The sequence below is a fragment of the Pocillopora damicornis genome, chromosome 5 (assembly GCF_964200805.1).
Source record: "Pocillopora damicornis chromosome 5, jaPocDami1.2, whole genome shotgun sequence".
Lineage (NCBI taxonomy): Eukaryota > Metazoa > Cnidaria > Anthozoa > Scleractinia > Pocilloporidae > Pocillopora > Pocillopora damicornis.
Genome location: NC_142674.1, coordinates 10,629,549 through 10,647,170, shown reverse-complemented (window position 1 = coordinate 10,647,170; position 17,622 = coordinate 10,629,549). Strand labels below are relative to the sequence as shown.

The window sequence follows — 17,622 nt, the reverse complement described above, 5'->3', positions numbered from 1 at the left end:
TAAGAGTAAGCTAGGAGAAGACTGTTTATATTTATTATTTTAAAGAAGTATACATTATATTGCTTTGTTTATTAATTTTTCCTGAGTGCAGTGATAGTAAAAGTAAGATCTATTTTTATTTTGTCGATCAAAGGTAAATTACATGTCTGGATCGGAAACAGTTAAAGGTTTTTTTTCGCGTTCTAAAAATAGTGTTTGCCACAGTAATATTTTTTACTGAGTTGGTTTAGCGCGCATACATACCTATCTTCCCTGTGCTCTTTCCCATTCAGTAGTCATCACGTATTAAGGAAGGCTAGTGCGGACACCGTAATGCACGTAGTTGTACGTAATTGTTCAAATCTAGGTCGAGTTTTACCGTTCGATCTGTTACGGTCGCAACTTGCTGTATAAAAACTATTGCATAATTCAGAAAATTGACAGGACACCTGGCTGTTTCGTCGTTTGTTTCAGTAGACGTATTTATTTATATTTTTATTTATTTTTACATTCTTTACCTCAAATATTAATTTTTGCGATTATTATTATTATTATTATTATTGCTACAGACTGAGTTCGGTACAAACTAGATACATTGACTAGAGTTGCGTGACTTGTGACGTTTCTCTTCTTGCCTTTAGGGTAAGCAAAGAAAACTTCCATTAAACGTAATCAACTTACAGGCAAGAGCTTTTAAGCCCCGCCGCAGTGTTTACACAAAATTTTGCATATCAGAAACACACTTTGTATCCTTTAAACAGAGAATTCAAGAAAGCACCGACAAGTGGCATTGGCTTCACTACTGTGTCACAGGGTGCTTGAAATTAAAACTCTTATTTTTGTTGACGGGTTGCAAAACAATCGAGGGTTACCTTGTTTCCCAAGGTGCACGTGTGCAGAGGTGGAGACTAAGGAGTGCCATAAAGAGAGTCGATCACATTGGTAGGAGGCTAAGGTCTATGAATGCCATCCGTAGACACGTGTATAACGTACTTTCCCCACTAGCCCTCTGGCATATGGACGGGAATCACAAACTGATACCTGTCACCTATCTCACTATTTTGATGACATATTTGTTGCTATAATTTAGATCTCAATAACTTTACACCATTTGTTTTAGGAGCAACCTCCCCCCCTCCACCCTTCACAAGCTATTAACATATACTTTCGGTTTGCCACTCTATTCCTTCTCTTCTTAGATGGTGATTCGTGGTTCACGGCTGTATTGACGGTTACAGTCGCTCCGTCGTTTACCTTAGGTGCGATACGAATAACACGTCTGACACAGTCTTGCGTTTCTTTGAGGGTGCGGTGTCTGAATGGGGATTGCCATCACGAGTCAGGGGCGACATGGGAGTTGAAAACAGAGACGTGGCACATGTTGAGCCATATAGCGAGAGGGCCCAGAAGAGGGAGTTACATCACCGGACGAAGTGAGCACAACTCGCGTATAGAAAGACTCTGGCGTGATGTGTACAAGTTAGTCCTGTCCTCATTTTACGACCTTTTCCTTTCTCTCGAAGCATGCGGTCAGCTCTATCCGGACAACGAAGGGCATCTAATTTGCCTTCACTTCACTTATCTCCCAGTAATCAACGAGGCCCTTTCAAAATTTGTGCTATCCTGGAATAATCGCAAAATACGTACTGCAGGAAACAAAAGTCCTTTACAACTGTTCATACTAGGGATGCAAGAAATTGCGGAAGAAAGTGGTATTGTGGCATCAGAATACTTTCAAAGCCTTATTCAGGTAAACGCAATAATGCATATGATAGACACAGTTCCCCAAGCATTAAAGTCACACTGGTGAACAATCTCAAGTGGCCTGCACTAAATATTGAGTTTTAATTAACCACCCCTTCAATTTAAATACAGATGACGATCGATACGATGCCAAGATTCCTTGTTTGCAAAGTTAATTTAAGGCAGTCATAACCAGTGTTTTGCGGTATTTAAATCTCCTTTCAACTATATTTCAGAGGGACTTGGAGGGATACAGTGTGGATCCTACGGCTTACTTTCATGACAGCACAGATGATGCACTACAGAATGAGGTTGTTGTCCCCCCAACACGGTGTCCGTTAGATGCTGATTCGTTTACAATTTTTGAGGCAAGCATGTCAGAAGTCCAAGGCGAAGATCCATGGGACATGTATCAATTGGGACTTTTAAACAGTATAGTAAGTTAAAACGTAACGGCTTTAAAAATCGCGCAAAAAACGTCCCACGCTTTTCTTTTGTATTAAGTTGGATGAGTATTTGGCATCATTAACACACAAACTTTGCTTGTTTCAATGTATTTTCATTTCGTTCATCTCAGGCCCATTTCAGAATTTTCGCCTCTACAGTGCTGCTGTAAACTAAATTCAACTTATAATTAAAAAAAACACCTTGTCAAAGAGAGTCAATCAGAAATCAGTAGTTTCAATTGGAGACGGCCAAAGTAATCATTTGCGAATGCGTAGTCAAAGAAAGAGAACACTTCTTCCTTGGTCATTGATACATTCTCACCTATCGGCAAAGTCAGCCTGCTAATACAAGCGTTGCCCATAGGAAGGCAAGATGGCATGTTCGTATCAAAACAAATAGTGGGCTTCATTTGGAAACCCAGAACAGGCTCGTTCTCGCATCCAGTGACGAACTTTAAAATACTATGGAGAGATATATTGCCATCTAACCTTCTTCCAGCTAAAAAGAGAAAAACACAAAAATTAGCAGTGCACTCATAAAGCTCTAAATCCCAATTCTTTTTTTACGCGCTCTGTGGAAATTTCGATTGGCATAAAGCAAAGTTACATTTGTCTAGCTAGCGATGATGTTTCTTAGACCAGACAAAAGAAACGACAGTTACCTTTCACCTCTTTCAAGTAATTCAGGTAGAGTCTGTATGTTTGTTCTTCCCGCTGTCTTCGATTAGTCGCTTCGTCGGAAAAAATAGGGTCCAGCAGTTTTACCAGTTTGGGGTACGTCATAGGCAGCACTGCTGTCTTTCTGAAGAGGAATGAAAGACTCGGTTTCCCATGAAGGAGCTAACAGATTAATAGAAAAGCAAGATTCATGGAATCTATGTAAAATTGTTAGAGACTGTAGTCATAATTCAATTTGGTTTTCTTGCCTAAGTAAAGGGTGAAGACCGTCAGTTACAACCGGTCACTGTGAAAGCTTACCTAAACGAGTCTGAATATCTCGAGTCCTACACGAAATTGGGTTTCCGCTTCCCCCAGATTAGTCAAATCATCTTTTGTGAAGATTCGCTCAAGCTGGTCTTCAGCAAGGAAAGTAAGCAAAGGACCACCTTGCAACAAACTGAAACCTGGTAAAAAAGGTAAATTTAAATTCTTGCGTGCTCAAGTGAAAACGACGTAGGTGTCTAAGTAGGCTTTGCATATTTACCAAAAAAGAGGCCAGCTCCATAATACTGTTTCCTGTCCAATGCTTCTTTTTTCTCAAAAATAACGTAGCCTTCTCCTTCTTCCTTGAAGAGCTTGTCACGTATTTCGCGCATCACCATGTCCAAAAATTCCCGCCTTGGACCGCCATAATCTTGAGAGCCCTCGCCGGTGAAGATCACCTCTAAAGGTACACTGAAATCAATCGCTGGCGGATCATCCCTCAATATCTTTTCCATTGCATCATCGAAGAGGCGGTAACGAGAGACAAATATCTGCGTGGTCTTTCCCTCACACAGTTCAGAGTCGCTTTGAAGGTCAAGCATTCGCCCTCGCTGTAACCTTCGCCTGAATTCCCCTAAGACTGTAACAGGCTCGTCACGAGTAGCCCTGAAATAAATTTGAAATGATCAAAGAGGCGTAACGCCCGTGAAATTTGAATAATTCCCAAAAGTATGCGGTGACACATGCGTTAAACCGGTCAACTAACGAGCAGTCGGCCCGATTGTATTTAGCTTCTTACACTAGTAGTAATCATAGATTAAAAAAGTGCGTTCGAGTATTGGTAGGTTAGAATAGTAATTTCTGAAGTTTTGCATTGAGAAGGCATGGTTTATTTTTGTTGAAGCAGACACCCTATTTTAGGTCGCTGATAAAGTTATTGTAAGTTATATTATTAACAAGAGCAGAACATAGTGAATGAAATAAAGCTTGAACCTTCCAACACGTCCGACAAACAGCGAAGCGCAACGAAATTGTGACGTCATTCAAAATGGCGCCGAAAAGGTGAACCATGGAACGAAAAAACACGGGTCAGCTTTCGCTTGCGTGCACAGGGAACCTACGCGATAACAGGGAACCTACGCGATAACAGGGAACCTACGCGATAACAGGGAACCTACGCGATAACAGGGAACCCAGAAGATTAGGAAGCGTTCTTCCTTCGTCGAACGCAATGAATAGTTGAGTGCCAAAGTCAAAGTAGTAAAATCAACGAACGGATCTCTGCACATAAAAGGTTGTGCTTAGCACATTATATCATTGGACGGACGCCTAATTTCCACGTTCCTTCCCTTAAAACGATATCACAGCAAACGTTCGTACACACTAACACCAACTACACTGTAGGGTACGGAAAAGACAATCAAGCAGAATGTACCAAGCATAACTCTATCAATTTGTACTTACATAGCTTTTAATGTTTCCTCTGATGCATTTCTCATATGCTCCTCGTACGGGACAGGTTCCCTAGGCAGATAGCAAGGAACAACTATTTGAGGGGGCTTTTAGCGGGATGGTAGAAGTTTTCATGCAATGTTCATGATGTTACAATCAACTGTAAATTAGTGTACTATGACGGCAGCAGCAGCGTATAATGGATGTACACACGGTTAGTCCATAGAAAACGATACAGGATTGGCGTTTAATTCCCTTTGACGCACTTGAGAAACTCTTCAGCGCCTCCTAAATAATCAACCTCCACGGGTTATTTTAACATGGCTAAGAAACTCACTCTTTATTGGCAGCTGTTTCGCCAAGACTTATTGAAGCCTGTTCAGTACCAAGAGGAGGCTGTTCTGGCAGTTCCAGTGAATTCTGCTCAGTGCCACCAGGAGGCTGATCTGGCAGTTCTGCTGGGGTTAACTCGTTCTTCCTCTCTGAAATATTGATTATACTGGTGTAAAAAGACCACCTTCAGCCTTAGCACAATGCCCCATGTTAATGCCCCATATATGATATTAATATAAAGTATAAAGTCACTGATATCTTAAAAGTAATTAAAGCTAACAGTGCGTACAAAAGGAATTTCTAACTACGTGAAATACCGAAAACAACTTTTAGTACTTTCTAAAAGCGTGGAAACGATAACCACCATGCGAGTGGGGTGACCACTTCTACTTACCTCCTCTCTCCAAATGCTAGCGGCAGATCATCGTCGGATGTTTCTGCAGGCCTTGTTTCACCCTACAAACAAATTATGCCAAAGGAAAAAATTAAGTATTCGCAGAAGGCTCAATATTTTACCCAGAAATAGTCGCAAAAACGTCACCAGCAAAACACAAACCCGACACGTTTCCATATGGGCTCGCATCCCGCGCAGTGGGATAGACATATTTAGTACTGATTCTGCTATTCATCAAACCTCACAGGGACTCGATAAATAAAAACCACTTACTTCCCGAGCCAGTTCTTTTGTCATTGTTCATTGACCTAGGTCGCCATACAGTTCTTCAAAATCCGTCGTTCTCCATCCCAAACACTTACCTATTACAGGAAAAAGCATCAATAAAGCCAACTGCTCTCGATCGAATTGACTGCTACAGAGTTCGAAGCGTCCAAATATCCTGTAAAATTGCCATTTCCTCCCATCAAAAAAACTTCCCAACGCGCCAAAATATCCCATATTTTCCATGTTAAGTGACGAGACGCCACGTTTAAAACTATGACTGAAATAGTTAAGCACGAGCAACGCTGATCTTCAAATCGTCGGCCATAATTGTTTATATTCTTGCAGGGAAGTAAATTAGTCCTCAGGTCCTTTTCGGAATAAAAATATGCCAGGCGTTGAATGCAAATTCAGTAGTCTTGGCGCGAAAATTTAATTAAAGCAAATCAAAATTCTGACATCATGTCATCGCTCTGCCTCGAAAAATCCCAAAGATTTATTTGCAGGTCTTCTTTTCTTTTCTTTTCATCAAATAGAAGATCTGCGGTGCTCAAATTGTATAAGTCATGGTACAGAACACGCTTCTTTGCAGATCGAGCCGTGATCGCCGCCATATTGAATTCTTTTGATATTCTATTGTTCCGGAGTGTAATACGATATACCGCTGATAATTGTTAGCGGGCTCGAAATGTCCTTGATTTCTGGCGATGGGTGAGCTTGTCACGCCCAGCGAGGCAAAAAAAAGTTCTGGTAATGGTTTTTTCTGTTAAAAATTGTAGTGTTGTTTTAATAAGTTGTAATTGCATTAAGTTGTAAACATTGCTTTCAATTAATGTCCTGTTTTCATACTATAACAGATCAAAAAAGTCATCCTAATGGAGTTGAGCAGTCATTTTTCCTACTGAGAGAAGGTCAATACTGCATGCAAATTAACTTATGTATGATTTTAAAGATATTTGTAATGTTTGTGGTTACACTTAGTGGAAGGACTAGTGACAGTCAAGTGTGCACCGAATGAAAAATGCATTATTTTCTCTCAACAGTACTCCAATTAACCTATGAAACTACAGCCGCCGTAGAAAGATGTGAATGTTTACGTGAATTAGCTCGTGAGGAAGTTGATATTCCGATAACTTGGAGATGAAAACAAATACTGTGAACAATCGAATGCACAAAGTCAGTCCCACTAAATGACAAAAAGGGGTGGGGAACATTTATCAATACTTCTTCAAGACTTTTTAAAACCTCCTCAAAATGTTAAACATAGGATGCTGTTGCTTTGTTCTTTTTCCGGCTGAAAGGAAAGTTCAAGTTAACAAGCTCAGAATACCTGGCATGTAGGCCATGGGACCAGTGTTCCAGAAGTCCAGATAACTTACTAGTTACGTAAAGCTATTTCTTTTCTCATGTAGTCAATTTTTGGTGTTTATGAAAGCTTAAAAGTATCATACTTACTTGATTTAGAAGATGGGCTTGTTTGTACGGGACTAAAATCTACAGCGCCACTTGAAAGAAAATGGATTAAAATAATCGCTCTCGGAACCGATATGTCTTCCGGGTTTTGAGAAACGCATCCGTGCTTATATTTACTACTTATTTTGAGAGAGCTAAGTGATAAATCGCAAGACATTTCTTGGCCTCGTTGGTGGAAATTTACGAGAGATTCAATTTATCTTTCCAAACCGTGGCCAACACATCTCTTTCGGTATTGGGTCAATTGCAAACTATCCAGGTCTTGCAAAAGGGCCTCCGTATGTAGAAGAAAATGTGTAATCATCAGTTACCTCTATTTTCTGGGACTCTCTGGGCTCTCTGGGAGGAACTGCTTACGCGGTTCTGCCGCCTGCTCGCGTAAGGGTGGACCCTCTGTAAGTGGCAAAAAAATTATTAGAGAAAATGCCTCTGTTAATGCCTTCCTTGCAGGACTCGAAAAAAGCAAAGTACATTTCTGAATTTTATGAGAAGTTGATCGTACGGAATACATACTATCAAGTGAAAATGAAATGCATCGGCGTGGGTAAAGCTTCTGCAAATGAAAGAGAAAAGTCGCTCCGCTAACGGGCAAAGGACACTTTTGCATACGGGTGTAGAAAAAGAAAAACACGCAATAGCGTTGGAAAATTGATTGATAAGCCAGACAGGACGGTTCCTCTGAGAACGAGAAAACTCGAAAGCCTTTAAGATTTATTTAATGTTCAAGCATGCCAAACAGAGTTACCTGTATGGTACAAGTTTTCATTTTTGTTTAAAATGATGTAAATAAGGTCTACGGTCTAAAAAGCATAACAACTCAACCCCAGAGATGTCGTCCGTGCAGACATTTTTACTGGCGTACATCGCTTGCCGCACGACCCTCTCGAAGCTACACGTATGCTCAAGTGTGGTACAGAGTGTTAGTGAGTGTTGTAGAAGCGTGGATGTAGCGCATTGCAGCGCACTGAACCTCTGATAGGAGAAACAAGAAACCATAAATTACCAGTTGTCAATTGAACAACCTGCGGTGCTCGTCGACCACTGAGCTAGATGGGCCCGCCACTGGGATGTTCGTCGATGGTGTACTGTGTGTATTCCCATCGCTTATCTTCTGGGCTGCTCGTTGTAGCAACTCGGCGACAGTGGTGTTAACGTTCGAATTGTTCTGAAATTCGAGATAATTTTAAATAAGGTAAATCGGCAAAATTTGTCTCAAATATTCAAGCTTAATTTTAGAACTTAGCTAAACGTTCCACTAAGGGATGGGCTGAAATGAACACAATTTTTAGGGGTCTTGGCCGATAGCCTATTGATGCAGTGGTGTCGGACACAGCCATGTAGACAAGTGTTCAGGGGGAGGGGTATAGGGGTGCAACGAAGGGTTTCAAACCCTGACCTATTCATACCCGGACGAGTTCAGATCCTGTTCAAGACAGAGAGGCCAGAAAACAATACCCTGTCCAATGGCACTTCCCTGTATACGCCATATAAAGGAGTAACCCCTCCTCCGGGCACTCTCCTCAGCGAAAATTTATACTTAACCACTAATTTCGTCATCAAACACTAGCTTAAATGCTTTTTAAAACCTTACGCGGATAAAACTTTTAGGTTACACCGTAAGTAAACAATCCTATCAACTGGTAGCAAGCTGCTCCCGTAAGCTACCGCAAACTTTGTGTCTTTTACAATTCAAGCTCTTACTCGCTTTTTCAATCGTTTTAAGAATGTGCATTTCAAATGGTTTTGTGAATGCGGTAAAGGGCATTTTCGTGACTCGTGATCGGCCCCTGTTCTCCCCGTGAAATATGAAACTGCTAACTTTTTTGTCGTGAATCGTGATTTTCAAAGTGGTCGTGAAGCGTGATTTTGTAAAATTATTATCCGTGAAACGACAAATGAATGTTTAATTTGCTGTGAATCGTGAGTTTAAGGTTACTTCCTACCTTTAGAGACCTAAAAAATCGATTTTTATTTCATTTGACAAAACTGAATTCAAACATTCAATCAAATGTTTCCATGGAAAAAATATCTGATATCTTTAAAAGCACAGTTATTTAGAAAAACGTATTTTCAAATAAAAGTTATTAAATCAGGAAGGTGTCATTATCTGAGACCTGGGTGAGTTCCCTGGGGGAATTTTCGCGGCAACCGCTCATGTTGAGGCTCGATCTTCATGTTATTTCCATATTTTGTTTACATCGCATACTTTACAAAATTCACACGTGGAAGCTCTTTGTTTATGGAAAAATCTTTGCGCATGGAAAAAATCAACAGCGGAAGAAAGTCCTTGGGAGAAAAAAAGGAAAAAAAGGCAGGCCCAAAGAAAAGAAAGGGTAGCACTCTGTCAAGTAAAGAACACAATTCTTTTGTGAAAACGATTAGTACTAACGGAGCTTCACGCTGGCGCCCAGATTTCGAACAAAGAGGTCGCCATCTAACCAAAATTTACCATACATAATGTTTAAAGCGAAGTTTCCTTTTCTATATACAAGTACTAGTCTTGATACAAAAACATTAAAAATCGCCTCGAATCGTAATTTTGAAAGCTGTATGTTGATTATTTGTCTTGCTCCTCAGCTTTGCAGTTTTTTAAATTTTTGCAGCGGGTTTTTCCTTTGCCTTTGACCACTTTGCTTATCATTGTGTTGTCCTCCTCAACGCTCCACTGAGCAATCGAGATAAAAAACGAAAAAAAAAAGTCTGCAATGGGTTACTTTTATCGGGAAATCTTAATCCATAGTCATTGACGCCAGGAGGTCCCGTTGTCCTATTGGTTTGCGGTTTCCTGGGGCCAGATAATCTTCTGGCGAGGCACGAGTTGTTTGCAAACCTTTATAAGCTAAAATCTGGCATTTGACTTTAGGAGGAATACCGCTACTTTGAGCGAATTTATAGGGTATATAGATTTGACCGATTTTCGTCAAATGTCGCCAAAACATCCTAGGAATGATGACAAACGAAGCTGTGTCGGGAAATTTTGATATTTGAAAAATTTGTCCCGTGGCGTCCATTTACGCAATACGACTCGCATATTTTTAGCTACTCCAACTAAGGATGCCGATATGGACACAACTAATCGGAATAACGAAAAAGCCTGACACACTTTTGTTGATTGATGCCTCGAGAATGAGACTGTGCAGCCATTTTGCTCATGATCCAGCATCTGATACCCGATGAATTCAGTAGAAGAACCTTCGGTCGTTTAACGCCTTACCGGCTCTTGACACTTCCGTGAAAGAAAGTCGCTCAAATTATGTTTTTATCGTAATCTGAAGTTATTAAGCTTTCTTCTGATATGTAGTTTGCAAGGATTCACTGCTTAATACTATAAACATTTAGGCTCACCAACACGTGCAAACTGTGGTAAACCGGGAGGCCGGTAAACCGTGGTAGAATCCAGTCTCGTTGCTATTTTAATTAACGCTATCACGAAAGACAACGAATAAATGCAATATCGGCAGGGAAAAAAAGAGGAGAAACTTACCAAATTGGCTCTGCTTTACGGCAAGGCGAAGTGAAGACTCTTCCACACAGCGACTACACTATGTAATGGTTTCGCGCCAGTCTTCACATTCGATGACGTCATGCCCCCCAGCAGATCGCTGAACCATTTGCGGTTTGTATTTTTGGTGGTTTCGGCGAGATAGCATTCACGTCACGCCACAAGCAAGCTCGACAATTTGCCACACCATCGAAATATTTCTTGTAATGCTAAGCAATTTAATGTTCAGTTAGAACGTCTGATGTTCAGCAAAGCTATTCGTAATGCTACACTATTCGTGTGTAAGCTGTACCATTCTACATTACGCTATGCCGTTTCACGCAACGCTACACCATTTGTGTGTACGCTGTACCAATCGGCATTACGCCGAGCCATTTCACGCAACGCTACACTGCTTGTATGTACGCTGTACCATTCGACATTACGCTGGGCCATTTCACGCAACGCTACACCGTTTGTACCTACGCTGTGCCACTCGACATTACCCTGAGCCATTTGACGTAACGCTACACCGTTTGTGTATTGTATTGCAAATGAGTGCTAGGCTATTCGCAATTGAGCTAGTCCTTTTCACAATTTCATGTTCCAACTCAACACGGGCTACTAGACCGTTTATCATTTGGCTAAACTATTCATGTGTAGGGTGTTCTGTTTCATGAAGGAAAACTAAACCGTCTATAATTTGGCCATACCATTTCTTTATTAGCTTTGCTGTCCTGCAGCCGATCCTTAGACCAGCTGTGTATTTGCTGATCTTTTTGACATCCTTGTATTTTTGGTTCGCCTCATGTAAGGTAATCCAGGACAGTATTAGATTCTGGATTCCACGCTGTGGATTCCGGATTCCAGATGCTGGATTCCAGATTCTACCGCTGCAGATTCCGGATTCCAAAACACAAAAGACTCTAGATTTTAGTTTCTGGTTTGCCCCTAATTTTCGCATTTCGTTTTCTAGGAATGACTTCGATGGCGGATTTCGCTATTGAAGGACATGTTTGTGAATGCATGTTTGTCTATTCATATTTCCTCAACAACATTTGATATTTATGACAAATGTATAATAGCAAATTAAGGGATAAATTTTTGTTGTAGGAATACCTGTTGAGACTGTCCGTCTTTTAAATCCAATGTCCATTCATTCCACATCTTTTCAGCAACTCTGAAGAAGCGAGGCTGCATTTCTTTCATACAGGTTCCTCGAGGTTCTTCAAGTGATTTAACAGTAACAAAGAACTAATATAGTTCAAATCATTGCTTAGCATTTTTAACTTGTAAATAACAGTTGGACTAAAAATTGGCCAATTTTTTAAATATAAAACTGACTTAGAACTGCTAAGAAAAAAGCTCGAAAATATTTCCCTATCATCTCAAATTACTTTATAAACCATGTATTGAGGCAAAAATTTAAACCGGAATATAATTTTAATAACACCCCGAGTAAATCACGGACAGAAAAGCTTGTTTTCCCAAATGTAATTGGCGATGATGTTCGACGAGATTGCGCACCAATTCAGCTATACTTAAACTTTTGAAAAATCGCGAAAGATCCTCATTTACACGGTAATGTTTGAAGAATAACATTCTCTTTTCTAAATTTCCTTTTTTTTTAAAAGGTTAGCCACTGAAATTGCACCTTCTTTCGTAAAAAATTGCCTCCATCTACTTCTAATTGAACGTCTTTTAAGAGAATAGCCAGCCAGAATGGCGAAATCTCTCTTCTGCGGTTATGTCTCACAGCAACGACTTCCTATGTGGTAAACAGTTTGCACCCGCACAGTTCTACCCTGTAGTACGACATTAACATCCTCTGTTTGGAAGGCTGTTGTTACGTCGTGGCAGTCTTCCGATGAGGCTGTGATGATAGAGGGACGCATGCTGAGGGCATATGGAAGTGTGCCAGTCAACTCTTTCGTCTGCCTGTTGTGTTTTGGGGAGAATGTCAATCCTACCGGGTAGCTTAAAAGAGATAGCCCATTCTTCTTCCAGCGCTTGGATTCTAGTTCGGGCACTAATGTAGTGCTCACTTTCTCGTCTGGAATGGAATTCTTGACCCCTTTTCGGTAGATCTCCAGTGCTGTCTCGACATCCATGCGGTCTAAAATTCGAAGCGCTTTCAGTGAAACGCATTTCTTTATGCCCTCATCTTCTCTGCCCAATAAGATCGTGAAACATAAATTGCAGACAATCTTCTCGCTGGAACAATTATCGCAGTGCGGCTTGTGTCCCTCCACGTGCTTTGAGTGACTGGTGCAGTTTTGACAGTTCCTGGCTTTCGTCTGGCTTCTAATTACAACTATGCTTCCACGGCCATCAGGAAAATATTACTTTTTGATTCTCTCATTATGATTTATGGAAAATGAATATTTATTTTTGATTTTGGTCAATCGCGAATTGGAAGTGTCAGAAAGTTCGAAAGAGTCGAAAATGAAAAGAGTATTTAGTATTAAGTATTAAAGTCGATACCTGACGCTCAATTTTCTTAAAAAACCGGCAGGGAAAGCAGGCAAAAGCAAAGCATCCAAGTTGTCAACAGTTAGATTATTTTCACAGAAATTTACAAATTCCTCGATTACAAGCAAAACTAAAGCGTATCTTTTACAAGGTCACTTTCCAATTGTTGTTATGATAACCAGTAAGTTAATATTCCAAAGCAATCAAATAGCGGCCATATTGATGATGTTCCGAGCATATCCTGTGGGATTTGAACCCTTTTGTTATATAAACACTTTCTAAATTTGAGCACCGATTGACCACGTGAGTGAACTGCACTCTACAGTGGTTTCATGGATGCGGGTGAAAGCCGCTAATACGATTTGAAATGGATTTTCAGCAAATGGATTCTGGATTCCCTTTTTAGCAGAATCCTGGATTCCAAAAGCTGGATTCTGGATTCCAAAGTTTAGTATTCCGGATTCCACGAGCAAAAATTTCCTTGATTCCGGAATCTGGATTTCCTTACATGGGGCGATTTGGTGGTGACGGCCGCCCATACAAATGACCAATAATATCAAGACAAGCTTTAATAATTATTCGATTTAAAAGAAACACATTTATAATTCGCACTCAGAACAAACGCAAATCAAGTCTAAAGCTAAAAAAAAAATTTTTATCGAAGTTTGGAAAAAGTAACGAAGCGAAAACTGACTAAATTAAAAAACCTTCAGTGTAAACTTACTTCTGTGGCGGGTCGTTACAACAGTCTCACTTTACTGGTTAGCAGATTCTCCAGGTAAGCGGATTTAGAAACAGAAAAATTGATAACAAAATAACTTCTTTCTCACTTCGATTCCGGTGAAAAACTGACTTAAAACATCATAATCTAACGGCTTTAAATCAATCTATGGAATTAATGTCAATCACGATTCTTGTCATTAATTAAATTTGTCAACAAGAGGCAACGCCTACAGTCCTAGTGGTAACAAATTCAGATTACCCATTAAAGAAATGACAACTGAAGAGCTGGATTTTTGCCTAAATTTTTTTGCAAGCATGCGAGAAAATTCGACGGCACACCTAAAGAAAAAAAAAAACAGCTTTGTTCAGTTCGATCTTGGCAGCCATTCTTTCGTCGCTAGCCCATACAATCTCAGCCCTTATTTCGGCTACTCAAGATAGAGTGTACATAGTTTTTTGGAAGTGAAGTTGCTCTAGTCTTCCTGTGGTTGTCAAACCAAATAAAATTTAGATGGTAGAGTTATCAACCGTTTGCGTTTTTACTAAAATAATTACCCTGTGACTAAATGCCTGGCAGCCGGGCACGGTCTCCAATAGACTAAATGCCCGGCAGTCAAACATTTTCACGCAACTTCCACCAAAACTTCTTCGTATTATCAGATGTTTGTTAGGAAATGTCAAGCGATTCCGGGTATTTAGTCTATTTGCGATCGTGCCCGGCACTCTGTTCAAGAGTCGACAAATCGAGCGATTTTGTGATTCGCTCAGCTGGAAAAATTGTCCACCAAATAATTTTAAAATCACTTGGGAAACCTAAACAAACATCGAATACTGTATTATTAACAGGTTTATTTGAGGTGACTGACCCTTGCTGTCACGCCACAGTTGTCACGAAGACAACATATTCTACGAAACCAGCCTGACCTCCCAAGCTTTATAGCAGGTTCATGCGGTTTAAGCTTGATCACTGAAAAACCAACGCAATGTTAACATTGCTTGACATTTCTAATCAAACACCTGACACTCTTGGGAAGTTTGAAGAACCTTTCAGTGGCATTTTGATGAAAATTTATGACTGCCGGGCATTTACTCCATTTGAGACCGTGCCCGGCAGTCTTATTAGGAGCGTAGCAGACAGACAAGCGAGCAATATTATAGTATGCACAAGCTCAGAGAATTTGTCGACTAAAAAACCAAATAAATGTTTGTAATCGTTTGACATTTCTTAACAAACATTTGATTATCTTAAATATGTTGAAAGAACCTTTCGGCGGAAATTGCGCGAAAATTTCTGACTGCCGGGCACTTAGTCCATTTGAGAGACCGTGCCCGGCAGTCTGATCAGAAGCATAGAATTTCAGTGTCGACAACCAAGCGATATTGCATTATGCACAAGCTCGGATAATGTATCCACTAAAAAAGCAAATTAATTTTTGGAATCGCTTTACATTTCTAAACAAACATCTGATACTCTTGGGAAGTTTGAAGGACACTTTCAATGGCATTTTGGTAAATATTTCTAACTGCCGGGCATTTAGTCCACTTGAGACGGAGTCCGGCCGGGCAGTGTGATCAGAAATGTAGAATTTCTAAGTTGTCGAAAACCGAGCGATGTTATAGAATGCACAAGCTCGGAGAATTTGTCGACTAAAAAAAAACCAAATAAATTTTTGGAATCGCTTGACATTACTAAACATACATTTGATATCGCCTCTTTGAGAGTTCCTTATGTTCATACAAATTTTCGCCATTGCGGTGTGGGTGAACTCACCGTCTAACTTTATTTAAAGAATCGACAGACGTCAGTTTTCGCTTCGTTACTTTTTCCAAACTTCGATAAAATTTTTTTTCCTAGTCAAAATCAACACGTCCTCACTCAGTTGTCCCCGAAAGATACATAAATGGTGGGTCATTTGCATAGTGTGAATTTTTAGGCTGATTTAGGGCTATTTTTGCTCGGTTTTAGTTCATCTGCTCTGCCCTCTAAATAATCCTTTCCAAGGTACGTCTACGAGTAACGCCAAACTAACGAACCCACTGGAAAAAAATGCTGTAAATTCGTTCTAGAAGCCCATATAACATCGAAATTGTTAACTTACGCTCTGTTCCTCATTCGAAGGTCATGTAAAATCAAATGGAATTAAAGGTCGCGAGTTCCAGCCTAAAGATTTGCCGAGACCCTTGGAGTTGAGGCACTCTACAGATATTGCGGTACTCAAACCGTAAGAGCTTTCAAGTTATGATTCAAACTAGTTACATTCGGTGTAACAAGTGACCGCTGAATGTTTCTTAGGACATTACCTACCCTTGAATGTATTCGGTGAATGTTGCCTCAATTAAAGTCTATTCTAGTGAGAGGCCATGGACAAAAAAAAAACAGACATATTTCTCAATTAACATAACCTTCTTTATACCCGAAAACGAAATTTTTAACAGTGTTAAGGTTTTTCTAAAATTTTATTGATATATTTACCTTTTAAAAAAAGTGTGGGGTCAACAAGTTCTGAGGTCCGCAGGTACCGGAGGTGCCGCGGTTTACTGAGACGCTTTCGAATTTGACCAGATGATGACCTCTTTTCATAGGAGGCGCCGCCTTATATCTCTTCGGTGGTCTGTTTTTGTTATTGCTTTGTTTTGTTGTTGTTGCTTTTTTTGGTGATCCTTGTTAATTTGGATCTTCCTCTGGTTATTTTATTTTTCACATCAACATTGGTAATCTTTTACCTGCGCCCGAGAATTTCAGTCCCAGATGTTCAAATCCCCAGGGTCCATCAAAAATATTGTCAATGGTCTGTTTTCTTACTTGGTTACGGCCTTCTTTATAAATTACAGTACCCGCAGCTTTGAACCATTAGTTAAAATTTATGCACGATTCAACGTATAAGTTTTGACGCCTCCGCCAACTTCTAAAAATATGTTTATGCTGGTGTGAAGATCTTGGAAGGGAGGGGGGTGTTTCTTCTTCTGCCGCTGTACGTTAAATTGGATTAGCGCGTATGCGTAATTTTTAAACATTTTGGTCTGTCTGAGATAAGATAGATGCTTCAATCTTAGTTTAGTCATCAACATCATTAGTCATCCCCTCTACCCACTCCCACTGACACCAAAAAAATTCAACGACAAGTACAAAAATAAAAGTGATAAGAACTTCGGGTTTGAATGGAGAATATTTTACATAATTTCCATGTTAACGTTTGTTAAATTAAGAACTATGGCGGCAAATTGTCGAAGATAAAACGCACCGTGACCAGAGTGTAAATTGAACTAGAACAGCTGTTTAATTTTGGAGCAACTGTAGAATACCCTGCCACTTTGGTCCACCTCATTTACATGTGTCATGAGGCTTTGAAGATCGAGGCATAACACAATATAGGTTTTTCTTATTCAATGACATGTAAATGAGTGGCAGGCTATTGTGCAGCTTAGCTTTATTTTATTGTAAGACAGCTTATCAATGCAGGCAGTCGAACGAATCGTTTAAAAATTCTACATTTTGCTTTGCTTGCGAATAGTCGAACTTTATATTCATTTGCTTAAGTTTCACTTTTACTCAGTGAGATATTTCAACTGCGTAATTGTCGAATAAAGGAAAACCGTTACGGTGTTGTTTTATGAATATTGCGATCCATAGGAAATGTCACGTCATGGGATTATATTTCTTAGGCGTATAGTTTTTAAGCTTCTACTTATCGAAAGATGCGTTTTTCATTGTTTCCTTTAGCGGTTTATATCCGTCGTCTAAGACCTATCGTGACGGACTTGCGAACTGAAATTTATACTTATTTGCATAGCCACTGAGGCAACTCAAGCGAGGTGGAAATGGTGTAATTATAGATGTTATTGATAAGCTCATGCCAAAAGATGCGGAGATCCTGGTGATATGGGGTCTATACACTAGGAAGCTGGAACAGGGACTTGGGAATTTGGATCATTAATAT

The 17,622-nt window shown here is 40.0% G+C and overlaps 2 pseudogenes across 2 annotated transcripts; one reads left to right on the top strand and one right to left on the bottom strand.

The window, feature by feature from the left end:
- Positions 1-1,185: 1,185 nt before the first annotated feature.
- Positions 1,186-2,168, top strand: LOC149045166 (uncharacterized; annotated as a pseudogene). Its single transcript, XR_016186993.1, has 2 exons — positions 1,186-1,729; positions 1,959-2,168. The product of XR_016186993.1 is annotated as an uncharacterized LOC149045166 (transcript).
- Positions 2,169-2,268: 100 nt separating this feature from the next.
- On the bottom strand, positions 2,269-5,022 carry LOC149045165 (G2/M phase-specific E3 ubiquitin-protein ligase-like; annotated as a pseudogene). The gene is made up of 6 exons (XR_016187088.1): positions 4,882-5,022; positions 4,557-4,616; positions 3,373-3,758; positions 3,147-3,292; positions 2,831-3,008; positions 2,269-2,667 (listed from the first exon to the last, which is right to left on the bottom strand). The product of XR_016187088.1 is annotated as a G2/M phase-specific E3 ubiquitin-protein ligase-like (transcript).
- Positions 5,023-17,622: the final 12,600 nt, after the last annotated feature.